General features: G+C 44.1%; 3 non-coding genes across 3 annotated transcripts; 2 read left to right on the forward strand and 1 right to left on the reverse strand.

The window, feature by feature from the left end:
- Positions 1–282: 282 nt before the first annotated feature.
- Positions 283–372, reverse strand: Trnay-gua (transfer RNA tyrosine (anticodon GUA)). Its single transcript is given in 2 exon segments — positions 283–320; positions 339–372. It is a non-coding gene; the product is annotated as a tRNA-Tyr (tRNA).
- A 5,135-nt stretch (positions 373–5,507) lies between these two features.
- Positions 5,508–5,579, forward strand: Trnap-agg (transfer RNA proline (anticodon AGG)). The gene has a single exon. It is a non-coding gene; the product is annotated as a tRNA-Pro (tRNA).
- A 9,309-nt stretch (positions 5,580–14,888) lies between these two features.
- Trnap-agg (transfer RNA proline (anticodon AGG)) lies at positions 14,889–14,960 on the forward strand. Its single transcript has one exon. It is a non-coding gene; the product is annotated as a tRNA-Pro (tRNA).
- Positions 14,961–26,326: the final 11,366 nt, after the last annotated feature.

Raw genomic sequence — 26,326 nt, forward strand, 5'->3', positions numbered from 1 at the left:
AGAGATATCGGGGTTCGCACAGAAAAATTTAAGTGCTCGTTTTTCCCGGAAGCCGTTCGAGAGTCGAACGAAGGAGAGACAGCTTGAAGGTGGTTCGTTCAACCCTTTGCCAGGCACTTAATGTGAATAGCAGAGTAATCACGTAGAGGTAAATGTGAAATACACACATAGATGCTGGTTCTGTCTTAGTCGTACCTTTGTCTCAAAAATGTCACAACAGTATGTACGATTAAGATGTAGCACATTTTGTAAAGAGAAGCAAAGTCACGAATATTTAAAATTTTCCTATGGGGCCGGATTTGAACCAGCGACCTATGGATATCTGCTACTAAGCTCCTCTACAGTCCACCGCTCTACCAACTGAGCTACCGAAGCAATGTGGAGCTTTCGCCAGGCCGTGCACCAGATACGCGTAAATGCTGCCAAGCGCAGACTGGCGGTCAGCGGTACCGTTACGTCACCTCCCATTCGCGCGAGGCCTGCGAATATCTTTTACGTCGGCCACACCATTCGCGTTGGTAGCGTCATTCAGATAGATAACGTGCTACTGATCATTCGTTACACAGTCTGTCATCACATCTGGGCGCTTGTAACTGGAAGTCGTCGTTTGCCTATTTTCAAATAGCTCTATCAGAGGAGAAAATATACCGTCATTTTAAAGTAGCATTGACCAGAAAGTAAACTCTTCCGTCGTCTAGTGTGTCCGTTTACAACTTTCCCACCTTGTCCGGCATACGCAACTTTTGACCATGATTATATGAACGCAACTGGTAGGAAAGGCGTAGATTCTGAAGAAACCTGGCCTAAATGATTTGTGGATTCAAATGGCTCTGAGCCCTATTGGACTTAACATCTGTGGTCATCAGTCCACTAGAACATAGAACTACTTAACATTAACTAACCTAAGGACATCACGCACATCCATGCCCGAGGCAGGATTCGAACCTGCGACCGTAGCAGTCGCGCGGTTCCGGACTGAGCGCCTAGAACCGCTAGACCACCGCAGGTCAGCAGTCACCTAGAACCTAGAACTAGTTAAACCTAGCTAACCCAATGACATCACACAACACACAGTCATCACGAGGCAATGTTTAATTAATGATCACTAACACGTATATGGCCGACGTCGGTCGTTACTTAATTGATTACATGAGAGGGGTTATGAGACCAAACGGCGAGGTTGTCAGTCTCGCGATTCTGAAGTTAGTCACTGAAGAAAGAAAGTCCGCTAAAAGTGGTCGGATCCAGTCAGGGGAGACAAATTATAAAATAATATACATTAAAAACGCACAAACAAGGCATAAAAGGTGAGACCAAATCTAAAAACTTGAAGAAAGGGGTGTTGATGGCGTTACAGACAGAGAAGACTGGAAAAGAGGTCCAAATCACAAACAACCTGCCTGGTTCCAAGACTAAAGTGGATCCTTATATCTGGAAATAAAAACAGCTTTCACGGAGGAAACTGAAGACCAGTTCAACCGCTTGTGAATCTTCTGCAAATACTAAATTTAAGGAATCGGGAAGATGATACTTAGCGCAAAGGGCCGAAAGAAGGGGGACATTCCATCAACATGTGTGATACAGTCAGTCTCGCGCCACAACCACGTTGTAAGTGTGGGTCGTTAGGTAGGAGGAAACAATGGGTGAGCTGGGTATGACCAATGCGTAGACGGTATAATACCATAGTGGACTCCTTCTGAGAGGAGAGGAAGGAAGAGCGCCAAACTGCAGCAGGCTCCTTGATTGTGCGGAATTTAATGCTCCGAGCAGTAGGGCACCCGATGTAATTGCGTTTTTGGGCAAAGAGAGATTTGGCGTAGATCCGCATATCCAAAGCTGGATCCATGAATGAAAATGGGGGGTAAGTATATGGTTCACTAGCCAAACGTTCAGCCAGTTCAATCCCTGGGATGCCCACATGACTTGGAACCCAGAGAAAGACAACGGAACAGGCGGCACAAAAAAGGGGACAGAGAAGGTCATGGATAGCAAAGACCAAAGGGCGACGCGAATAGCAGCGGTCGATTGCCTGCAGGCTGCTCAAGGAGTGTGACACAAATTAAAACACTGTGGAGGAGGGCCTGAGAAATAAGGTCTTAACTGGAAGCCAAGAGTCGAACTCTGCATGCCAATGGGTACTTCAAGATGGGCAAATGTATTCGACTAACAAGAACAGTTTGGAGGTTAGCTCGGAGAGCTGCCATCCATCGTCGTCCAGTGTGGGCTGCACCGTCTATGACACCAGGGGGCATCGACCGCACGTGACGTAACGGCTGTTACGTAAGACATCCACTACGCAGCATTACTGGCAGGTGGACGTGTGCCTGGTACTGTTGATGGGGTCTGCACACTTATGGCACAAGTGAGCTGCTAGTGCCCTGGGAAGACAATTCAGTACTGCTGAACAACAAATAACAAACGTAGCACAGTGAAATAGTTAGACATTATTTTTGTCATATTATAATTCACACCTACCATCAGGCTTGCTGTGTTAATATATTGCACTAGTTAAAATGCATCTCGATTCATCGCAGTTTAAGAATATGAATGTTTTTCTAGGGCAGCTTTCAGTTTACCATTACCATGATGAAATCTATCAGAAGCTCATCAATAACGTATATATTCTGGAGTATACTAACATATGCTGAATCCAATACCTTGTTTTATAAGTCCTGTTAATGAAGATTTTGTTCAATTTAAGTGCATAGCTTTCTCAGGATCTGTGAGTTATAGGATAAGTGGTAATTGAGACTCACTGCTCCTTTCCGTAGTTTAAGTCAAAAATTGTAAATGATTCAAAGTTCTACATCCACTTGTAAAACCAACTTGCTCCTCTGCTTAAATAAATTTCAATGTTTTTGCCTTATCATAGTGAATATCTTGCACATTACAGCTACTATAGTTTTTTGTGATTGTATTGCCTTCTTTCCTATGAAGTAGGGCAATTGCATTCCAGTTTTCGGAATTGGCTTACTCTGCAGACATTCTATAAGTATTAAAGCAAATTGGTTGTGTATTACGTTTTCTATCACAGTTCAAATGGCTCTGAGCACTATGGGACTTAACATCTGAGGTCATCAGTCCCCTAGAACTTAGAACTAGTTGAACCTACCTAACCTAAGGACGTCACAAATATCCAGGCCCGAGGCAGGATTCGAACCTGCGACCGTGGCGATCGCGCGGTTCCAGACTGAAACGGCTAGAACCGCTCGGCCACAACGGCCGGCTCTAGCACATTAATTACTTGTAATGTAATTATGAAATTTTTTGGGATCATAACTCGCTTTATATCACGAATAGCTTTTATGTGCTGCCTTGCCAGTACTCGTGGAATTACATTATTTCCATTATTAGCGATAGGTGATTCTGGTTCGTTAGATGAACAGCACAAACATAATGTTCGAATGCTTGTTCTATTTTCTTTATTTTTAACTAGCTGTTACCCAAGGCTGCGCTCGCACGTCAATAGTTTGGTTATGGTGAGTGTTGACGAGTAAGCAAGCCACTGTAAATGCAATAACCTCAGCTGCCCTTTCGCGTCTGCCTGATCAGGTAAGAGTAGCTACTGATGTGCGCCCCACCCTCTCTGTTCTAAAGCTGTCACAACGAACTATGCGTCGACATGCGAAGCATGTGCAGAAGGACATGGGCAGGAGTGCTTATCTATGCATATTGCTATTCAACACATTGACGTTTGTACAAGCATTCTATTCATTACTTTGAATCACGTAATGTACCACATCCAGGGTGGTTATAATTGGAGTGCAGCAGAAGTCAGCCTTGGCCCGTACTCTGTTGATAGGTTATATTTCATCCATCTACGAGGATATTTTCTTATGATAATGAACTTTTAAGGATAAAGGACGATTGTCAACGGAAGTGGGTATACACAACAGGCAGTGTTTTTGACTGACCCTGCCTATATTGCGAATATCTGGAAACTGGGAAGCTGAAACCTCTCCCCATGTGATCAAATCGCACGATACATTCATACAGAAGTTTATTTATAACACTTTTCGTGCTTACGAGTGAACTGTCTTAAATCCCTCCTCTTACAAGGGAAATACGTGCAGTTCGAACCGACCTCTATCGTTCATGTTTTTGCAAAAGATAAGTATTTCTCTTGGGGAATGATATGATGTTCAGCGTTCCGTTCTTTTTCCTTGGCAGCTTGTTGAACAAGAAATTTTTGAAAAATTACAAACCTTCTTCTAGGTACCATTCCCTACGTGGCATCTTTCTTCACCGTAACAAACGGATCGCGGGTATTGGACTCAATAAGCCAGACGCGTGGACTTACGCTGTTCGTCACCAAGTTACATTTGCTTCTCGATAATGCTCACTGTTTTAGTAGCATATGATAGTCAATGGACTTTACTCATTGAATACACCACTTCCCGCCAGATCACGACACTAAAGTGACATCGATGGCCGCCGGGTAACCGGGCAGGTATGCCACGCGATGTTTGCAACTTTGCCTTCCTCTTTCGGCGAAAGGGGACATGAGGTGGTGGCGTCCTGTTCAACAGACTTTGCACCGTGTCCTCGATTAAATTACGAACCTCTCCGCAGTGTCTCAAGGGGTGAGGGCAGGGGACAAATTCCATAGTGGTCCGTTCATCGGGTGGGAACGTTACGCTCGACGTCCCCTTTCCTGATGGTACCGCTTCTCACCTTCTCCCTTCCCTGATTATCATACAATGCAAACATGACACCACACTACAGTCACCGATTTCAGTCTTCTGCAAGTATCAGATACACGTAACACTCGTCTCTCACAACGAAAGACGACAATGTGCAGGAATGGACAGGGAAATGCTTTCCTATTAGTCGGCTGAACCCCCATCTCGGCGTCTGCCAGCCAACCACGCCATCCACTTTACTTTTTTGTACAATTCGATGTCCCTAGGAGACAAACTACAGAAATTTATGTGAATTGGTGTCGTTTTAAAATACATAAAAGTCAGGATGAGAATAAGACGATAGAATTTAATGCACACGCGTTAGGCTCGTATTTTTAAGACGCGTATTCTCATATTTCCTAAGTCATTCTAATGCAGGCTTTTGTTTCATGTCCAAAATATGCTGAAGGCGACGCGACGTCAAACTCTCACTCTCCATCCTCATCTAACGTTCGAGCAGAGTGGAGAAAAATACTAGATTTGTCGGATAGTGCTGCAGTTTGCAATTAAGTTAGCTTTATCATTACTGCGTGATGCCAACTTGCTTCTGTTCTCTGCTTCTGAAGTCGTTTTACTTGCTCAAGCTCAACAATTTCGACTGCGCCACGCAGCTATGAAAGTGGGCAGCCTTGGCTGAAAGCTGCCAGACTTGCAGCACGTGCGCTCGGCCTGTACACGTGTGCGTAACAGCTGCGGTTCGCCTCCCGAGAGGCGGCCAGAGCGGAACACAGGAGCCCTGGCGGCCGCACAGCGCGCCGCGTTCTGCACGCAGCTGGACCGCCTCGCTGCGTCTCACATCAGTGAAAGTCTTTTTCTCTCACGACCGGCTCGTTGGTCTAGGGGTATGATTCTCGCTTAGGGTGCGAGAGGTCCCGGGTTCAAATCCCGGACGAGCCCCTGTTTTTGTCCAAACGGTCCAAATGGGTCTAAGCACTATGGGACTTAACATCTGTGGTCATCAGTCCCCTAGAACTTAGAACTATTTAAACCTAACTAACCTAAGGACATCATACACATCCATGCCCGAGGCAGGATTCGAACCTGCGACCGTAGCAGTCCCGCGGTTCCGGACTGCGCGCCTAGAACCACTAGACCACCGCGGCCAGCGACATTCTTGAGAACAATGGTTAATCGCATGCTTAAAATACCAGTGGACACAAATCAAAGACAAAAAGAAACAGAAATTATTAAATCAGTTCCCTCCAACAATGAGTACAATCCTGCAATAATAGATAAACTAATCCATACAGCAAAATTAAATCAACCAACTGCTGAACAACCACTGACAAACAAGACGACTACGTTTATAAGCCTGCCTTTCCTAGGGAAGATTTCTCACCAAATTGTCAACCTCTTCAAAACATACAACATAAAAATAACTTTCTTCACCAACAACAAAATAAATTCATACGCAGCACAAAAACCACTATACAACGCTGTCAAAAGTCAGGTGTATAGAACCTCATGTGTAACTCATGTCCAAGCTTCTACACTGGACAAACTGGTATAAGCTTCACAACAAGATTTAAAGAGCACATAGTTGCACTCCATCTTAACAACCTAAATAAGTCCAGCTTAGCCTCACATCTTGCCCAACACAATCATTCTGCAAACAACACAGAAGAGAACCTACAAATACTCCATTTTGCCAACAAAGGCACCTTATTGAAGAAACTGAAATATTTATCCACACAAATACAGCATGTGACTACCTACTCAATGACCAAATTGAACTGAGAAACAAATTTTTCCTTCAGAACTTTGAAGAACTACTAGTTCAAAACAAGTGACTAGTCAATGAACCCTACACCGCGTCTCCATCCCACTCCCACCCAACGAACCCCCATCCCCCTCCTTATCCTAACTACACCGATGCCAATGTAATATTCTACCACAGAATAAAACCTGTACTACACTCCTGGAAATTGAAATAAGAACACCGTGAATTCATTGTCCCAGGAAGGGGAAACTTTATTGACACATTCCTGGGGTCAGATACATCACATGATCACACTGACAGAAACACAGGCACATAGACACAGGCAACAGAGCATGCACAATGTCGGCACTAGTATAGTGTATATCCACCTTTCGCAGCAATGCAGGCTGCTAATCTCCCACGAAGACGATCGTAGAGATGCTGGATGTAGTCCTGTGGAATAGCTTGCCATGCCATTTCCACCTGGCGCCTCAGTTGGACCAGCGTTCGTGCTGGACGTGCAGACCGCGTGAGACGACGCTTCATCCAATCCCAAACATGCTCAATGAGGGACAGATCCGGAGATCTTTCTGGCCAGGGTAGTTGACTTACACCTTCTACAGCACGTTGGGTGGCACGGGATACATGCGGACGTGCATTGTCCTGTTGGAACAGCAAGTTCCCTTGCCGGTCTAGGAATGGTAGAACGATGGGTTCGATGACGGTTTGGATGTACCGTGCACTATTCAGTGTCCCCTCGACGATCACCAGAGGTGTACGGCCAGTGTAGGAGATCGCTCCCCACACCATGATGCCGGGTGTTGGCCCTGTGTGCCTCGGTCGTATGCAGTCCTGATTGTGGCGCTCACCTGCACGGCGCCAAACACGCATACGACCATCATTGGCACCAAGGCAGAAGCGACTCTCATCGCTGAAGACGACACGTCTCCATTCGTCCCTCCATTCACGCCTGTCGCGACACCACTGGAGGCGGGCTGCACGATGTTGGGGCGTGAGCGGAAGACGGCCTAACGGTGTGCGGGACCGTAGCCCAGCTTCATGGAGACGGTTGCGAATGGTCCTCGCCGATACCCCAGGAGCAACAGTGCCCTAATTTGCTGGGAAGTGGCGGTGCGGTCCCCTACGGCACTGCACTGCGTAGGATCCTACGGTCTTGGCGTGCATCCGGTTCGTTGCTGCGGTCCGGTCCCAGGTCGACGGGCACGTGCACCTTCCGCCGACCACTGGCGACAACATCTATGTACTGACCTCACGCCCCACGTGTTGAGCAATTCGGCGGTACGTCCACCCGGCCTCCCGCATGCCCACTATACGCCCTCGCTCAAAGTCCGTCAACTGCACATACGGTTCACGTCCACGCTGTCGCGGCATGCTACCAGTGTTAAAGACTGCGATGGAGCTCCGTATGCCACGGCAAACTGGCTGACACTGACGGCGGCGGTGCACAAATGCTGTGCATCTAGCGCCATTCGACGGCCAACACCGCGGTTCCTGGTGTGTCCGCTGTGCCGTGCGTGTGATCATTGCTTGTACAGCCCTCTCGCAGTGTCCGGAGCAAGTATGGTGGGTCTGACACACCGGTGTCAATGTGTTCTTTTTTCCATTTCCAGGAGTGTATATTTCTAAATGTTAAAGCCCTCTACTGCTAAAATAAATCAGTACTTTTATACATATTACTTCTAGCTGGAACAAACAGAAGCTGCCTTTACCAATATTCCAGATCACAATGTTAGAATAAAAATAAGTCAACAGTTAAAGAACTTTTATTCATGGTTTTTAAATATAAAGTGTACAGCCATACAAACAGCTCAGTCCATTACAATCACTATAACTTTTATACATATACCTTTAGCTAAAATAAACAGAATCTACTCTTGCTAATGCCCCAGATCATCTTAACATAACAACAGAAATAAGTCAACAGTTCATCTGAAGGTTAGTTATTAATTTAAATTTAAATATGAATGTGCTAGTCTAACAGACAGCTGCATCTCACTGCAGATACAATAACTGTGTAGCATTGATTCATGGATATCCATGTTAATGCCAATCACATAAAAAATTGAAAAATTAAATAAAAAATATAAAACGCTATAAACTGCCTGTATTATACGTAATATACAAATAGTAATAAGATATCAGATCACCTGAAGTTCTTCTTGCAGTAGTTTATTTATTTATTTTATTTTGTATTCTCATGTTATCGCCAGTCTGATTAAAATATTTGCCCTATATCGACCTTAATGCATGTAAAGAAGAACAAATTACATCTCTCTGCAAATTAGGCCTATGCCATATCTTTCTGTCAAGACCTTTGCTACAAGAAACAGTTGTAAATCTCATGCTGGATACTGGAAAAGTCTCGCTCCAGAGTGTAATTAATATAGTTCCTGTGGAAGTGCGTGTAGTGATACAACAACTAGACATCAAAATGGAGGTAGACAGATGGACATTAACCGAAAAAAGCCGGCTATACTGTCGCAGTAAGTAAAAAACTAAATTTACATCTATATCGACAGATAAGCTATAGTCATGGGTATACATTAAAGTGTGTTCCATCTTTTTGTCATAGAGCCAGCACCCAGAATTATGCTAGGAATAATGATGTAACTTCCTGAAACCATCTGAAGATGAACCTAAAAAGTTTCGAAAACTGGTTCATGGAATAAAACATAATTATTCAAAAAAGTGACTCATTGCAGTTTTGTATAACTTATTTACGTTCTTGTATTATATTCCTAGCTACGTGTAATTTTGCAAAACTGTAGCAAATCACTAGAGCCGTAGGTATCTTTGATTTACTGATAGTTACTTACTGTGTCTTCATGGTGACGGCTGCAAAAAATCATGTGCTTAATTTCTAATTTGCGTCTTGATGCTACTCTCATCTCACTCTTCTTGATTTAACAGGTTCCAGAAGAAGACCGTAATGGCGGCAGCGTCTTCCAGTACTTGAATTTAGCCAAAGTAGATGAGGAAAATACGATATAAATACCAAAAACTGCTATTCATTTACTCAGACAATAATAATTTGTCATAGAAGTAAAGTGATTTCAAGTCTCAATATTTGTCCTTAAAACGATGGTACCCGGTTACAGAGTATGACAAGTTCGGAATATGATTTTGTCCCGTCCGCCTCCCCACCCCATCCCCTAGAAAAAACCGTTGTCTAAGATTTCAAACCAATATTCTATTAATATTATTTACATTTTATTCACCGCCTCCCCTATCAAACACAAATGTCTACAATCTCCAAAATAACACTCGATCACTTCTTCTTCAGTAGCGCTATGGCCATTGGTGAGCCTCGGCTTCTTCAACGATGTTCCTCTACACTTCTCTGTTATTTGCTGCTGTTTTCTGGACTCCTATACTTATGAGATCCATTATTACGTTGTCAATTCATCTTCTTCTAGGTCCCCTTTTCGCCTAGCTGAATATGAAACATCCCCTTAGAACAATTTATACATGACTGTGCTTAAACTGACACACAATATTTTTTTAGAGCAACGCAAGCTGACTTTCAGTAATCCCTACAAAAGAATGGCTCTGACTAACATTAACCTATACCTTTCACAAATCAGTTACCTCACCAAAAATCTTCGTTACTCGAACTACTGCAATACAGCGAGCGCCACTACTGCCAGCTAAATAAAAGATTCAAACTACAGAAGGCACTAACTACTGATAGGCATAGTTAGCGAATGAGAGATTTTAATAGAGAACAAACAATGTATTTACCTTAATAGTCGTAATATATATCAGTTCATGACATCCATTCTTACAAATTTCAAAACTCCGCCACCTCTCCCCCCACATCCACCACTGCTGGCGGCTCACCTCGAACTGCCCAACCCTACGCGCCGGTAACAGCCAACTGCCCAACACTACAATGGTGAGTATTACAACAATTGCAACCAGCCACAGACTGCACACAGCACAGCCAGTGATCTTCATACAGAGCGCTACCTGGCGTTACCAATAAAAAAAGCTAAACGGCCTATTCATCGTAAGGGCTGTGATTTCACACATTTTACTGTCTCCCTACCTTGTATTAACTCTTGTAATTCAGTAATGCAGCGTATTCTCCAGCCTTCTTCCTCCCTTATTGGCCCATAGATTTTGCGTAGTATTTACCACACTATGGTTCTTAGAGCATTTACACTGTATTACCCCTTTAAAAAATTATATGTTTTGTTCACGTCATTACTTAGTCCATCGTTTTTGTATAACTCACAATAAATTATAAATCAGGAAAATACATGATCTAAGAAGCCCTTGCCCAAAAATTTCAGAACTAGATGTGGTGTGTCATTAACAACTGTAATAGCAACAAACTTTTGCAACTTTACACATTCACAATTATACGGTATAAAATTGAAAACACCACTTGGCACAAACAGTACTTCACTTAGCTCTAACACTGTAGTTAACACAAGTCTGCAGACTACGGATCTAGGAACACATAAATGGAGGGAGCGCTGTATCCTCAACTTTCTGTCGTCTCCACCTATGTTCGCGAAAGTCGTAGTTTCTTTTAGTTTTTTTCTTAGAGGAGCATACGAAATCCTCTGCCTGGCCTACCCTCACTTTACTATGGTTTACCGGTCTCACTTCAAGACGTAGGAACCTTCTCCAGTTTGTTGTTGGCAACAGGTGTGATCAGACTTGGAGAGGACGTCTTTTCCTGGCTGGACTGATTTTCTACAGACAGTCAGGCCACAAACCACCTGGTCTAACATTCAGGAACGCAACTGAAAAGTGCCCAGTGTTAAACGAAGCTTCTAATGTGTTATAATATCTTCCCATTTTCTAGACTTTTGTTCTCTTTAAAAATTAGCTACTAAATTTGGAAATTAATATGGTTATCAATATAAACGCTTGTACTGAAATTCTGGTCATACCCTTATGAACAACCCCGCCCCGTTCTTGTCCGCTCCTCGATCATTATGTTAGACAGCGGCACTCAGTTACCAGTGTAAGGCTTGCCGAAAACAGTGCGTTCTAAAAGAACGCTTCTTACACCTTCTTCAGTATACTCTCCCACTGAGTTGCTACCACCGGAATTTGGATGACATTTTTTTCAGGAAAAATGTAACAAATGTTTTTTGTAGAGAGTGCACTAACTTGCTTGCTAATTAACGCAAATCATAGTCGTTTGTCCTGGCCACTCGACTACCAATGTAGTATGAAAGGGAGAGCCTTGAGGTATAGGTGCACAATTGGTAATCTTTCAGCTGTGGGCAATGGAGTCGAAAAATTCGACCAGTTTTCCAAAAGAGGCCTCCACGAATGGAGGCCTTTGCCTTGGGGCCAACTAGTTAAATGGGACCTGCAACGAACTTGTGGCGTCACATTAGTAGGCGTTTTCATCACATTTTAGGAGCACGCGGCTTCGTGCAAGACCCACGGGAAACATATGTTTAATTCAAAAGACACCGACTGAACGTCTTAATCTTCTTGTGCTATTGGGAAATTTCATGCATTTAAACGCGTAGTCACGGATTGTTAAATGAGTCTGAAATACACTCATGCTCATAAATTAAGGATAATGCTGATACATGGTGAAACAACGATCTGGTGGGTGATTTGCGGGGTATGACCATGTGGTGCACTTGACCTACGGTCGTCGCACGACGGCGCTGGCAGCAGTCCACATACGCATGTTGGTGCACGGTGCAGAAAGTAAGTGTGCAGACGTTTTCAGACGTGCTAATGGTGACTGTGTTTAAAATGGTCAAAGAAAACATATTGATGACGTTATGAAGGTAGAATACTAGGGCGACTGGACGCTGGTCAAACAGCAGGTCGAAGTACGGTCCCTCCATGTGCCACAAAATGTGATCTCAAGATTATGGCAACGTTTCCAGCAGACAGGAAACGTGTGTAGGCTCTACAGTACAGGACCTCCACCTTGTACAACACCACAAGAAGACCGATGTATCACCATCAGTGCCTGCAGACGGCCACAGAGTACTGCAGGTACCTTGCTTGGGACCTTATCGTATCCACTGGAACTGTTGTCTTGACACACAGTCTACAGACGACTGAACAGACATGGTTTATTCGCCTGGAGACCTGCAAGCTGCATTCCACTGACCCCTGGTCACAGGAGAGGATCCTGGTACAAGAACACAGTACGTGGTCATTGGAAGAGGTCGCAGGTTATGTTCACGGACGAGTCCAGGTATAGTCTGAAAAGTGATTCTTGCCGCTTTTTCATTTGGCGTGAACCAGGAACCAGATACCAACTTCTTAATGTCCTTGAAACGGACATGTATAGCGGTGATGGTTTAATGGTGTGGGGTGGGATAATGATTGGTACACGCACACCCCTGCATGTCTTTGACAGAGGAACTGTAACAGGCCACGTGTATCGGGACGTTATTTTGCACCAGTATGTCGGCGTTTCAGGGGTGCAGTGGGTCCCACTTCTTCCTGATGGATGATAACGCACGGCCCCACCGAGTCGCCATCGTGGAGGAGTACCTTGAAACAGAAGATATCAGGCGAATGGAGTGGCCTGTCTGATCTCCAGCACGTCGGGGATGCTCTCGGTCGACGTATCGCTGCATGTCTTCAAACCCCTACGACACTGCATGAGCTCCGACAGGCACTGGTGCAAGAATGGGAGGCTATACCACAGCAGCTGCTACACTGTCATTTTCAATGCTCTCGTTATTTTCATCTTCTCAGATCCTAAGAAGTGCGAAACTGACACAAAGTAACATGCAACGAACCTAGTCTAAAGCTATGCCTGAAACTTACCCATTACCGAAATGCTGAAAACATATACAATGAGTGACTACTGATGATCAAAGGTAGCAAACAATAAAATGCGTTAAGTGTACGTTTTATAATATGTTGAGAGGAAAGTAATCTTTGTCCATTGCATTAGGAAGTTGACACCATTTCTCAAGTAACTAAGGGGTTGTGGGCAGGTTGAAATCTTGAAGTTTTCCATTTTTGTTTTCTTCATTGGTCTTAATCTTTGAAATTTTCCCTTTGCAACAGTATATGATACATATATATTATTGCCTTATTTCTTATTTATTGATTCATTTAAATAAAAATATTTATTCACTCATTTAAAATTTCATTCATTTTAAACTACGTGGTTGTGACTATGTACATTTGGCAGTTCTCAGATAGAAATTTTACTTTTTGTATCATCCGCATCCAAGAGCAATTATTTAGGGGATCCAAAAGCTTTCAGAGGAAATGAGAAAGAGAAGCCATAGGGAGAAAATGTAACTATCACTAAACTGGAGTGCATAGGTCACATACAAAAATGAATATGAGGTTGTGACAACAGAAAACTGCATACATGGGCAAGATGGCATAGGATAAGATGGTAAGAATAGATTCTTAGAATTTCTCACAGATAAAACACAAAATTATTATGACATAGTATGCGCTCAACATTTTATTAGTGTAGCAAACATGAGAAAAGTTGTAAGGGCAGTTTTGATCCAGCTCTCTTGAACGGATGATACGCCGATTCATAGTCTATGACCTCCACGAAGTGATCCATGGTGAAAATACCACAGAAGAGAGCAAAATGGTGGGAAATTTATTCACAAACCAGCTATACTTTATCTCATAGTAGAGGTCTTGAAGGGAACTTTCAAACATTCGTCAGATGTAAGACTATTAAAGAAGTGTCTTCATGGCCTCACTCAGAATCCTAACAAGTCCATTAACAGCATAATCTGGGCCACAAGTAGCAAGACAGTGTTTGTGTCAACTATTACACTGTATTTTGGTGTCTTTGATGCAATGGTAACGTTTTCAATCAAAGAAATGTTGCAAGTTCAGTCTTCTGCACTTATCAGATACGCTTCAAACTCGTCTCTCACAACGAAAGGTGCCAGTGTACAGGAAGTACAGGAAAATGCTTTCCTAATAGTCGGTTGAACCCCCATCTCGGCGTCTGCCAGCCAACCACGAAACACGACTTTACTTTTTTGTAGCATTCGGCGTCCCTAGGAGACAAACTACAGAAATTTATGTGAATTGGTGTCGTTTTAAAATACATAAAAGCCAGGATGAAAATGAGACGATAGAATTTAATGCACACGCGTTAGGCTTGTATTTTTAAGACGAGTATTCTCATGTTTCATCTGTCAGTCTAATGCAGGCTTATGTTTCATGTCTAACGTATGCTGAAGTCGTCAAACTCTCAATCTCCTTCCTCACCTAACGTTTGAGCAGAGTGGAGAAAAATACTAGATTTGTCGGATAATGCTGCAGTTTGCAATTAAGTTAGCTTGATCATTACTGCGTGACGCCAACTTATTGCCAGACTTGCAGCACGTGCGCCCGGCCTGTACACGTGTGCGTCACAGCTGCGGTTCGCCTCGTGAGAGGCGGGCAGAGCGGAACACAGGAGCCGCTGGCGGCCGCAGAGCGCGCGCCGCGTTCTGCGTGCGTCTGGACCGCCTCGCTGCGTCTCACGCAAGAGAAAGGCCTTTACTCTCACGAGCGGCTCGTTGGTCTAGGGGTATGATTCTCGCTTAGGGTGCGAGAGGTCCCGGGTTCAAATCCCGGACGAGCCCATGTTTTTGTATCATATTGCTAGCTTCGTGCAAATTGCAAACCTCTTGCAGTTTGCTAGAGCCGTAGGTATCTCTGATTTACTCATAGTTACTTACTGTGTCTTTACGGTGACGACTGCTTAAAATGAAGTGCTTGACTTATAATTTGCGTCTTGCTTCTGCTCTCATCTCACTCTTAATGGCTCTCGCGTCTACCAGTGCTTGAATTAGGCCAAAGTAGATGATCAAAATATGACATAAATGTTAAAAAGCAGCTGTTCATTTACTTTGACAATACTAATTTGTCGTTGAAGTCAAATTATATCAAGTCTCAATATTTGTCCTCTGAAAGCTCTGAAAGGTGGTACTCGATTACAGCCTATGACAAGGTCGGAATATGATTTTGTCCTGTCCGCCCCGCCCCCCCCCCCCCCCCCCCCGCCCCACATCCCCCCAAAAATACCTTTGTCCCTACCTTGTATCAATTCTTGTAATTCAGTATTGCAACATATTCTCCACCATTCTTCTTCCGCTCAATGGTTGATAGTGCATTTACACTGTATCACTGTTGCCTTATTTAAATAAATTATATACTTTGTTTAGGTCATTACTTTGTCCAGCGTTTTTGTATAACTTACAATAAATTATAAAGCAGACAAATAAATGATCTAAAAAGCCCTTCCCCAAAAGTTTCACAATTAGATGTGACATGCCATTAACAACTGTAATAGCAAAAACTTTCGCATCTTTACACATTCATAATTATACGGTATAAAATCGAGAAGTCCACTGTCGTAAACACTAGTCTGCAGACTACGGATCTAGGAGTACATAAATGAAGATAGTGCTGTATCTTCATGTTTCTGTCGTCTCCACCTATGTTCGCGAAAGTCGTAGTTTCGTTTAGTTTTTTTCGTAGAGGAGCATAAGAAATCCTCTGCCTTGCCTACCCTCAACTTGCTATCGTTTACCGGTTCCACCTCAGGACTTACGAACCATCTTCGGTTTGCTGATGGCAAGAGGTGTGGTCAGACTTGGAGAAGCCGTCTTTCCCCGGCTGGAACGTTTTCTACAGACAGTCAGGCCACAAACCACGTAGTCTGACCTTCAGGAACGCAACTGAAAAGCACCCTGTGTTAAACGAAGCTTCTAATCTGTTATAATATCGTCCCATTTTCTAGACTCTTAGTCTCTTTAAATATTGGCTACTAAATTTGGAAATTAATATGGCTATCAATTTAAATGCTTTTCTAAAATGCTGGTCATACCCTTATGAACAACCCTGCCCCGTTTTTCTCCGAGCCCCGATCATTATGGTAGACAGCGGGCACTGAGTTACCAGTGTAAGGGTTGCCGTAAACAGTGCTTGTGCACCTGTAGTTCTAGGTTCTAAACGAACGCTTCTTACACCTTCTTCAGTGTACTCTCCCACTGAGTTGCTAACAACCGAATTTGTATGACATTTATATCAGGAAAAATATAACAAACGTTAGTTGTGGCCAGAGTGCACTAACATGCTCTCTGGGTAACGTAAATCACAGTCGTTTGTTCTAGCCACTCCACTACCAAACTACTATGAAAGGTAGATATTTAAGGAATATGAGCACAAATAGTAATATTTCAACTGTGACCAAAGAAGCCAACAAATGCGACCAGTTTGCGGAAGAGGCCTCCGCGAAATGAGGCCTTTGCCTTGGGGCCAACGAGTTAAATGGGCCCTGCAACGAACTTGTGACGTCACACTAATAGGCCTGTCCGCGACACCTCAGGAACGCTCGGTTTCGTGCAAGACCCACGGGAAATCAATATTTAATTCAAAAGACTCCGACTGAAGGTCTCGATTTTGTTGTGCTATCGAGTTCTAGCATGTATTTAAACACGCAGTCAAGGATTGTTAAACACGTCTGAAATAGTTACTCGCTCCCCGCCGGAGACGGGTGCTGGCCCTCGTAAGACCTGAAGCGTCACGTGATACGACGTACGCAGCAAAGCCTGCCTTTCTCGTGGGCCTCGCCTCGCCTTGCCTTTAGTGACGTCACAGCCCAAGTGATAGCCACAGGCGTGACTGCACTAGCAGTTTATGCTGCTAATTGCAGTACGAGATTTTGGTGGAGACTTATTACCCGTCATACGTTGTGCATGTCACGGAGATTACGTTACGCTATACAGGACGAGGGAACGGGGATTACAAATCACACACATTTTTCAGAAACGTCACATTAAACATAAATTACTTGCATCATTTTCGAGCTTTTGTGCAATGTACCGCTTATAGAGCCTGAATAGAAATGAAAAAAAGAGCTTTTAAATCAGAAAAGCAAACATTCAGTAGTTAAAACTAGAAAAGAAAAGATACATCACTAATTTTGCAGAAATCTGTATTTCCTTTGAAAATGTCACTTCTGTGAGCTGAGATTTACGGGTCTTTCTCTCCTCATTTCAGGATAATTGTTTGTGAAAATATATTTTTTTTAAGTGATTGCATTTGAAGTGATTACATTCCGATCTTTACCATGGTGTGTGTCTAAGAAGAAACGAGTATAGTCAACTATTGTTTCCAAAAGTTGTTTAGGCACTTTTCTACGATTTGCGGTGCTTAAAATTGAACTTTCAAATATAATTGTCTGAAATAACTTGAACCCTGCAACAACAATTTGAAACACTTAATCATGTTGTTGTCTTAAAGACCATATGCACAGATTCAGTAAAAATGAGTTAACGTCGCTGCTTATCCCGCTTACAGTAAACATCACCAGTGCTAGAAAGGACTTTATAATTATTGTACCCAATCGTTAACTTTAATAAACGAAGCCATACATAATTTACTACATAGAGAATGACAATTCACTCTGAGAGGTTTCTTCTTTATCTCCATGTTGGACATCGTGATCCCAATGCTTAACAGACACTTGTTCATGTGGCGTTTATATACAAAACATTGTCAAGTCTCTTTCACAGATTGGCCAAAGAGTGCAGATCTCATTTTCAATGCTACCGTTATTTTAATCTTGTCAGATCCTAAGAACTGCGAAACTGACACAAAGTAACATGCAACGGACCTAGTCTAAAACTTACCCAGTAACAAATATTTGCATCGTACAGAAATGCTGAAAGCAAATACAATGTGTGACTACTGTTGTCGCAGGTAGCAAACAATAAAATGCATTACGTGTATGTTTTCTAATATTTTCAGAGGAAAGTACGCTTTTTCCATTGCATTAGGAAGTTCACAACATTTCTCAAGTAACTAAGAGGTGCTGGGAAGGTGGAAATCTTGACGTTTTCCATTTTTGTTTTCTTCACTGGTCTTAATCTTTGAAAATTTCCCTCTGCAACTGTATATGATACATATGTATCCACGGGTGTACTGCCGGTCTACAGTTTCCAACGGGCACAATATTTCGGCGATCACACATGTCGCCATCATGAGGAACTGGTGGACTGAGCTCCTGTGAACGTGCCGGTACGGAGATCCGTACGCTATGGCTGCTCAGGGGGAACTGCGTTCGGTCGCGGCGGCGGCCGATTTAAATACCCTCCGCCCGCGGCGCACTCCCTCCGTCCGCGCCCCGCGTCACGGTAGCGCGGTGGAACAGATTGCAACGGCGTCTGAGATAACGTCTGAGATGACGTCGGTGTCCGCCGTGGTCGTCACAACTATACGTTTGCTCGATTTACTCTTGATTAACCCAATCGCTGGTTCCCAAGCCTTGCTAAGATTATAGCCACAGTCATGGTTTATGAGGTCGTCATTGGTGCGAATTTCTATGGCCTCTCTAACAACGCTGTCCCAGTATCTCGACGTCTGTACCAGAATCCTCGTGCGTTCATACTCCATAGCGTGATTTTCCGACAAACAACGTTCAGCGACCGCCGACTTGCCCGGATACATCAGTCGAGTGTGCCTCTGGTGTTCACGGCATCTATCCTCGACGGTACGCATCGTCTGACCAATATACGACCTGCCACATTGACACGGAATCTGGTACACGTCGGCCTTCCACAAACCGCGGTCACCTTTGGCGCTCCCCATCAGTGCACGAGTTTTATTCGGAGGACCCGGTGTTTCTTCAAAATGCGGGCGATTTTCCCCTAGAGTGCGCCTGTGTATGGAATAAATGCAGTGCCTACCTCCTCCCTCGTGACTTCATCCATCTCAACAGGTTGTGCTGCAGTGGTTGGGCGGAGAGCACGTTGGATCTGCCACTCTGAGTACCCATTTTTTCGAAACACAGTTCTCAGATGTTCCAATTCCTGGGGTAGACTGTCTGTGTCAGAGATAGTGCGCGCCCTATGTACTAGAGTTTTAAGTACCCCCATTCCTCTGTGAAGGGTGGTGGCAGCTGTCTGCGTGCAAATACAGATCAGTGTGTGTTGTCTTTCGATACACCCCATGACCTAGGGTGCCGTCAGCCCTTCTCCTGACCAAGACGTCAAGGAAAGGTAATTTACCCTCCTTTTCAGTCTCCATAGTGAATTTGATGTTGGGGTGTATGGAGTTTAGATGTGTAAGGAAGTCAAGGAGTTTATCCATACCATGTGGCCAGATGACGAACGTGTCGTCCACGTAACGGAAAAAGCAAGTAGGTTTCCATTCGGATGACGACAGGGCTTCCTCCTCGAAGTTCTCCATGTACAAATTCGCTACCACCGGTGAAAGTAGGCTACCCATGGCGACTCCCTCCGTTTGTTCGTTGCATTCTCCATTAAAAAGAAATTACGTGGAAGTCAAGACATGCCTAAAACGTTCAGTGGTCTTCTCGTCAAACTTCTGGCTAATCAATTCTAGTGACTCTCGCAGGGGTACCCTCGTAAACAAGGAAACAACATCAAAACTCACCATGATATCTGACTCATCCAACCTAAAGCTATCAAGCGTTTAACAAAATACACGGAATTACGGATGTGATGAGGGCATTTACCCACATATGGACTTAATATTCTCGTCAGATATTTGCCCAACAAAGATGTAGGTGCTCTGATGTTGCTGACAATGGGGCGTAATGGCACCCCCTCTTTGTGAACATATTATATAATTTTGCCTTATTTCTTATTTATTCATTTAAATGAAACACTGTGCGGTTGTGACTATGTACATTTGACAGTTCTCAGACAGAAATTTTATTTTTTGTATCACCCGCATCCAAGGGAATTACTTAGGGACTGGGGATCCTAAAGTTTTTAGAGGAGTTGAGAAAGAGAAGCCATATAGATAAAATTTAACTGTCACTAAACTGGAGTGCATAAGTCATCTACAAAGTAAATATGAGGCTGCGACAACTGAAAACTGCATAAATGGGCTAGATGTTGTCACAGATAAAACTCAAAATTATTATGGCATGGTATTCACTCAAACTTTTATTAGTGTTGCATATGTGAGAAAAGCTGTATGGGCAGTTTTGTTTGAGCTCTCATCAACGGACGATACACCCATTCATAGCCTACGACCTCCAGGAAGTGACCCATGATGAAAATACCACAGAGCAGGGCAAAATGGTGGGAAATTTATTCACAAACCAGCTATACTTTATGTCATAGTAGAGGTCTTGAAGGGAACTTTCAAACATTTTTCAGATGTAAGACAATTGAAGAAGTGTCTTCATGGCCTCACTCAGAATCCTAACAAGTCCACCAGCAGCATAATCTGGGCCAGAAGTAACAAGACAGTGTTTATGTCAGCTAGTACACTGCGTTTTGGCGTCTTTGATGCAGTGGTAATGCTCAATGAAAGAAATGTTGCAATGTGTGAAGTCTTGAAAATAACCTGTTGGCTGTTTCACAGTGGGAGAACTGTTAAATTTAGCTAAAGAAAGACATAGACCATCAGAGATAGCTGTTAGAAACCTTGAAACAAAGGGAAGACAGTGCAGATGAGCAGGGAGAAGATAACTGCAAGATGAAATGCAAGAAGCAACTGACAGCTTATTATATGGGGCACTGACAACTTTAATGCCTTTTTCCAGTAAACTGTATTTTTTAAGATGAACGTGTACTTCTTCTCAGTTCATATTTGCTTTAATTAGTTCAAAATTACAGGCTGTACTCACTGGTGTAGTGCTCATGTTTTAGCAAAGGGGTTCCTTTTTTTGTAAATCTGAAAGAAGTTAGGGCCTCATACATAAAAAGAGTAGACAGATTATTATGTTACCTTTTCACAAAAATAACCATTACCTCTATGCTAATCAAAACTTTCACAATCCCTCTGTTACAGTGGTCAGAAATAGGTAATCTGCAGGTGACATTTTTTTCCTTTTTCAATTTATTGTTCCGAATATCTTCTGAGAAAAGGGAATTTAAATATGAACCAATTTTAGATTGTTAAGACTGGAATTTTCCAACCTGACCGTAGCCCTTTAATACACTCCTGGAAATGGAAAAAAGAACATATTGACACCGGTGTGTCAGACCCACCATACTTGCTCCGGACACTGCGAGAGGGCTGTACAAGCAATGATCACACGGACGGCACAGCGGACACACCAGGAACCGCGGTGTTGGCCGTCGAATGGCGCTAGCTGCGCAGCATTTGTGCACAGCCGCCGTCAGTGTCAGCCAGTTTGCCGTGGCATACGGAGCTCCATCGCAGTCTTTGACACTGGTAGCATGCCGCGACAGCGTGGACGTGAACCGTATGTGCAGTTGACGGACTTTGAGCGAGGGCGTATAGTGGGCATGCGGGAGGCCTAGTGGACGTAACGCCGAATTGCTCAACACGTGGGGCGTGAGGTCTCCACACTACATCGATGTTGTCGTCAATGGTCGGCGGAAGGTGCACGTGCCTGTCGACCTGGGACCGGACCGCAGCGAAGCACGGATGCACGCCAAGACCGTAGGATCCTACGCAGTGCCGTAGGGGACCGCACCGCCACTTCCCAGCAAATTGGGGACACTGTTGCTCCTGGGGTATCGGCGAGGACCATTCGCAACCGTCTCCAGGAAGCTGGGCTACGGTCCCGCACACCGTTAGGCCGTCTTCCGCTCACGCCCCAACATCGTGCAGCCCGCCTCCAGTGGTGTCGCGACAGGCGTGAATGGAGGGACGAATGGAGACGTGTCGTCTTCAGCGATGAGAGTCGCTTCTGCCTTGGTGCCAATGATGGTCGTATGCGTGTTTGGCGCCGTGCAGGTGAGCGCCACAATCAGGACTGCATACGACCGAGGCACACAGGGCCAACACCCGGCATCATGGTGTGGGGAGCGATCTCCTACACTGGCCGTACACCTCTGGTGATCGTCGAGGGGACACTGAATAGTGAACGGTACATTCAAACCGTCATCGAACCCATCGTTCTACCATTCCTAGACCGGCAAGGGAACTTGCTGTTCCAACAGGACAATGCACGTCCGCATGTATCACGTGCCACCCAACGTGCTCTAGAAGGTGTAAGTCAACTACCCTGGCCAGCAAGATCTCCGGATCTGTCCCCCATTGAGCATGTTTGGGACTGGATGAAGCGTCGTCTCACGCGGTCTGCACGTCCAGCACGAATGCTGGTCCAACTCAGGCGCCAAGTGGAAATGGCATGGCAAGCCGTTCCACAGGACTACATCCAGCATCTCTACGATCGTCTCCATGGGAGAATAGCAGCCTGCATTGCTGCGAAAGGTGGATATACACTGTACTAGTGCCGACATTGTGCATGCTCTGTGGCCTGTGTCTATGTGCCTGTGGTTCTGTCAGTGTGATCATGTGATGTATCTGACCCCAGGAATGTATCAATAAAGTTTCCCCTTCCTGGGACAGTGAATTCACGGTGTTCTTATTTCAATTTCCAGGAGTGTATTTACGTCTTCGAATCAGAGTATTGGTTCTTGCAGAGGATCTCGGAGCTGGTACCCAGTTTTGGGAGGAAGAAAGTTGAAAGTATTGGCTAAAACCCACTGTTTTCTCCAAGATTACAGTGGGATGGCCGGCCGATGTGGCCGAGCGGTTCTAGGCGCTTCCGTGTGGAACCGCACGACCGCTACGGTCGCACGTTGGAATCCTGCCTCGGGCATGGATGTGTGTGATGTCCTTAGGTTAGTTAGGGTTAAGTAGTTCTACGTTCTAGGGGACTGATGTTAAGTCCCACCGTGCTCAGAGCCATTCTTGAACAGTGGGACTACGCGCAGCACTCGCCCTGGCACGGTACCGACTTGGTGACGCCGCACACGCCACTCCTTACAATCAGTTGTGTGCTCCAAATGCCGTTGGCTACGATCCAGCTACCGCCCTGGGGCGGCCATAGCACAGTGACATATCCGGCTGCCTTCGCCGACTGTCAGCTTCGTTCCTGGAGTGCAGGAAAGACAATATGTTATAGTAAGGACACCTTGGGCCTTCGCTCGGTTTACCCCCTTTCTCCACCGTATTCATCCACTTTTAACGAGTCCAGGCTCTGCTTCCAGTGGAAGCGACCTTTCGCTGCCCAAACAATTCTTCCTTTTCCAAGATGACCCAGTGGTAATATTGTAAAATAGATAGCACTGTTTCTGAACTCTGGATGGGCTCGTCCTTCCCACAGAGTGCCCCAGCAGAGAAATTAAGATCTTTCTATCCAGCAAGAATCACTCCGCCTGAGGACTTCACAAATGCCACAAGGAATCTTCGACACGCTTTTAAACCGTCATCACGTCATTATTGCTTTCGCTCGACGTGCTCAGCCTCATCGCACAATGAAAGTTGGCGATGGAGATCAACACTTCCCAATTTAAGCACTAAAATGAAGCTCTCCTGCAGTGTATCAACTGAAATAACTTCAATAAAATACCTGGAATTACAATAATTCTAAAAATCATCGGTGTTACATGAGAGATGATAAACAAATACAAGTAGGCCAAATTTGTTTGCATAAAAAGAAAACAGAAGTTCGTTTCTGACCATTATTCCCCTTATCTCGAACTACTCAGTTTGGGATCGTCCGTGATCTATTTAATTTTGAGCCTGAATGTTTGTGACATCCTATGCAGTGTGATTCTGTGATGATATTACAAAATTCCAGGAATGATTGAAAAAGATAAATGACTCATTTTCCAGAAACGGACCCTGACCTGGCCACGACTTAGTCAAAAGTTATAAGTCAAAGACGTTCTTCTACCTCTGAAAAGTTATGTTTTCTACTCCAAGATTTTGCTATCCATATTTTTGGAGGTGGTAGCATGGACTGAAAAAAGAACATCAGTTCAGTAAACATATGCTCTGTTCTTCTTTGCTGCTGGGGAACACATCTCTTCTACTGAACAAGAATTCACGGCTCTAAAGGTATGCGTCTTGCAGCCATGTTTACCACGATTTCTTTTCTTGTTCTGGTTCATACTACTTTCTCCCAAAATAAGGAATGGAAAATGGAAGAGCCTCACGGTACCAGAGCGATTTTCGCTTTTTACTTTCGACTCGATCGTTCTCGGACGGGGGCCCCATTCAGCTACGTCGACACATTTACCCTTCTGCGTCATCCCTGAAAGTTTTTAACTTCATCACAGGATCACCCTTTATTTGACACTTCGTTACGACAATCATCAGAGACATAGTCAGGTAAGTTCATACGTAACTATATGAAGAGAAGACAGTGCAGGTCGTGAACGGAGGTGAAAGACAGGAAAGTAATAGTTCAACATGTCACGCCGCCGCAGTTTTCTGTGCCGTTTGTTTTTGTCCTGTGATTATCTGTACTCAGCCGAAGTTTTGAGTGGCTCGATCGTCTAGGGGTATGATTCTCGCTGCGGATGCGGTAGGTCCCGGGTTCAAATTCTAGCCGGCACGGTAGCCCACGTGTTCGGTCAGAAGGTTCTCAGTCCTCTGTAATAAAAAAAAACGGAGTGAACGAACCAACGAAGAACCTGAACGGGTTCATGGGACGTCCGCCCCTAACAAATACAGTGAATATTGTAGAACAGTCTGAAGCTAAAAAAAAAAAACCGGACAAGCCCATATATTTTGTGATGCACCTGCATTCTGCCGAAAAGATAGGAAAAATTGTCTCTCCCCTTTCGCTTTTAACTTAGCATCAGCGATTAATTTTGTCTTATTTTTAGTATTGGTTTAATAAACCCACCTCGGCGGAGCATAGACGAACCATAGAACTGATATATGTTTCGCTATCTTTCAGAGATGAATATTATCTGTTCCGTAACACTTATTTTCATTTATTCTATTCTGCACTTGAGTAACTATTGAAAACGACCTGCAGATGAGTTATTAGTAATTGAGCTTCGCGCTCTATAGTGATGTGTCTCTTTGCCAAACAGGAAGACACTAGCAACCAATTTAACTGCTTACGACATTGGCCTCAATTTATTGAATAGCTGTTAAAAGCCATGTGGTGAAAAGTGCCACCTATCTCCAATCGCCATGTTCCACTACTGACAACCTTATTCTTTTCTTTCTCTTGAAATTTCTGACTGCACTAAATCCTCTTTCGGTTAAATATCATGATGGGAACGCAATGGAAAACTTCTTTGCTGTAGCTTATAAGGCTACGTATAATCTGGACTTTTACTTTTGAAACCAAAGTTCTTTAGGTCCATCTTTTAAATTTCTAATTTAGCACTTCATTTGATGACCATTTCCCATGGCGATATTCTTGAGTTTTTGGATTTGGAATAGGTACTAGCAGCCAATCTGGAATGAACGTGTTAGCCGGACAGAGTGGCAGAGCGGTTCTAGGCGCTTCAGTCTGGAACCGCGCGACGGCTACGGGTGCAGGTTCGAATCCTGCCTCGGGCATGGATATGTGTGTTGTCCTTAGGTTAGTTAGGTTTAAGTAGTTCTAAGTTCCAGGGAACTGATAACCTCCGAAGTTAAGTCCCATAGTACTCAGAGCCATTTGAACCATTTTTTAACATGTTACAGAAATCTATTTGTGAAATCTCTACAAGTAATTTCGATTGCAAACAATACATCAGAGTGAGGACAGTGATAGAATCGCGCTCGACACAACTTTTCTTTTCCTTTTTTGTTTTACAAGGTAAGTAACAATTTATTTTGTTTCTCATCAAATTATCTCTAAGCAGTTTCCATGTCATTTCTTCAATTTTTACTGTACATAAATCAGTCGAATAAGCTGTATCTTTCTGCTATGTCAATAAATTCCTTCTTAAGGAATCAATTCTGTTTAGAAAAGTTCATAACCTGATTACAGAGATCATAAAATCTTCGTAGACAGATATTCTTCTGTGTCCGATAGTAAACGATTGCAGTCTCCGTCATTTGATACCAAGCGCCCCACAAATTCACCATGGACCAGGAATGAGCACATCAGATCTCCTCAACACCTACGCCGGTACTGCCCCCCCCCCTTTCCCGCTCCCCCCCCCCCCCCCTCCCCACCATAGAGAGTATTCCTCTCTGCCAGAGGTCTCCAAACATTTTAGCCTAAGGGCCATACTGGCTCTTCCACTAAGTCCCA

The sequence above is a fragment of the Schistocerca gregaria genome, chromosome 2, assembly GCF_023897955.1.
Source record: "Schistocerca gregaria isolate iqSchGreg1 chromosome 2, iqSchGreg1.2, whole genome shotgun sequence".
NCBI lineage: Eukaryota > Metazoa > Arthropoda > Insecta > Orthoptera > Acrididae > Schistocerca > Schistocerca gregaria.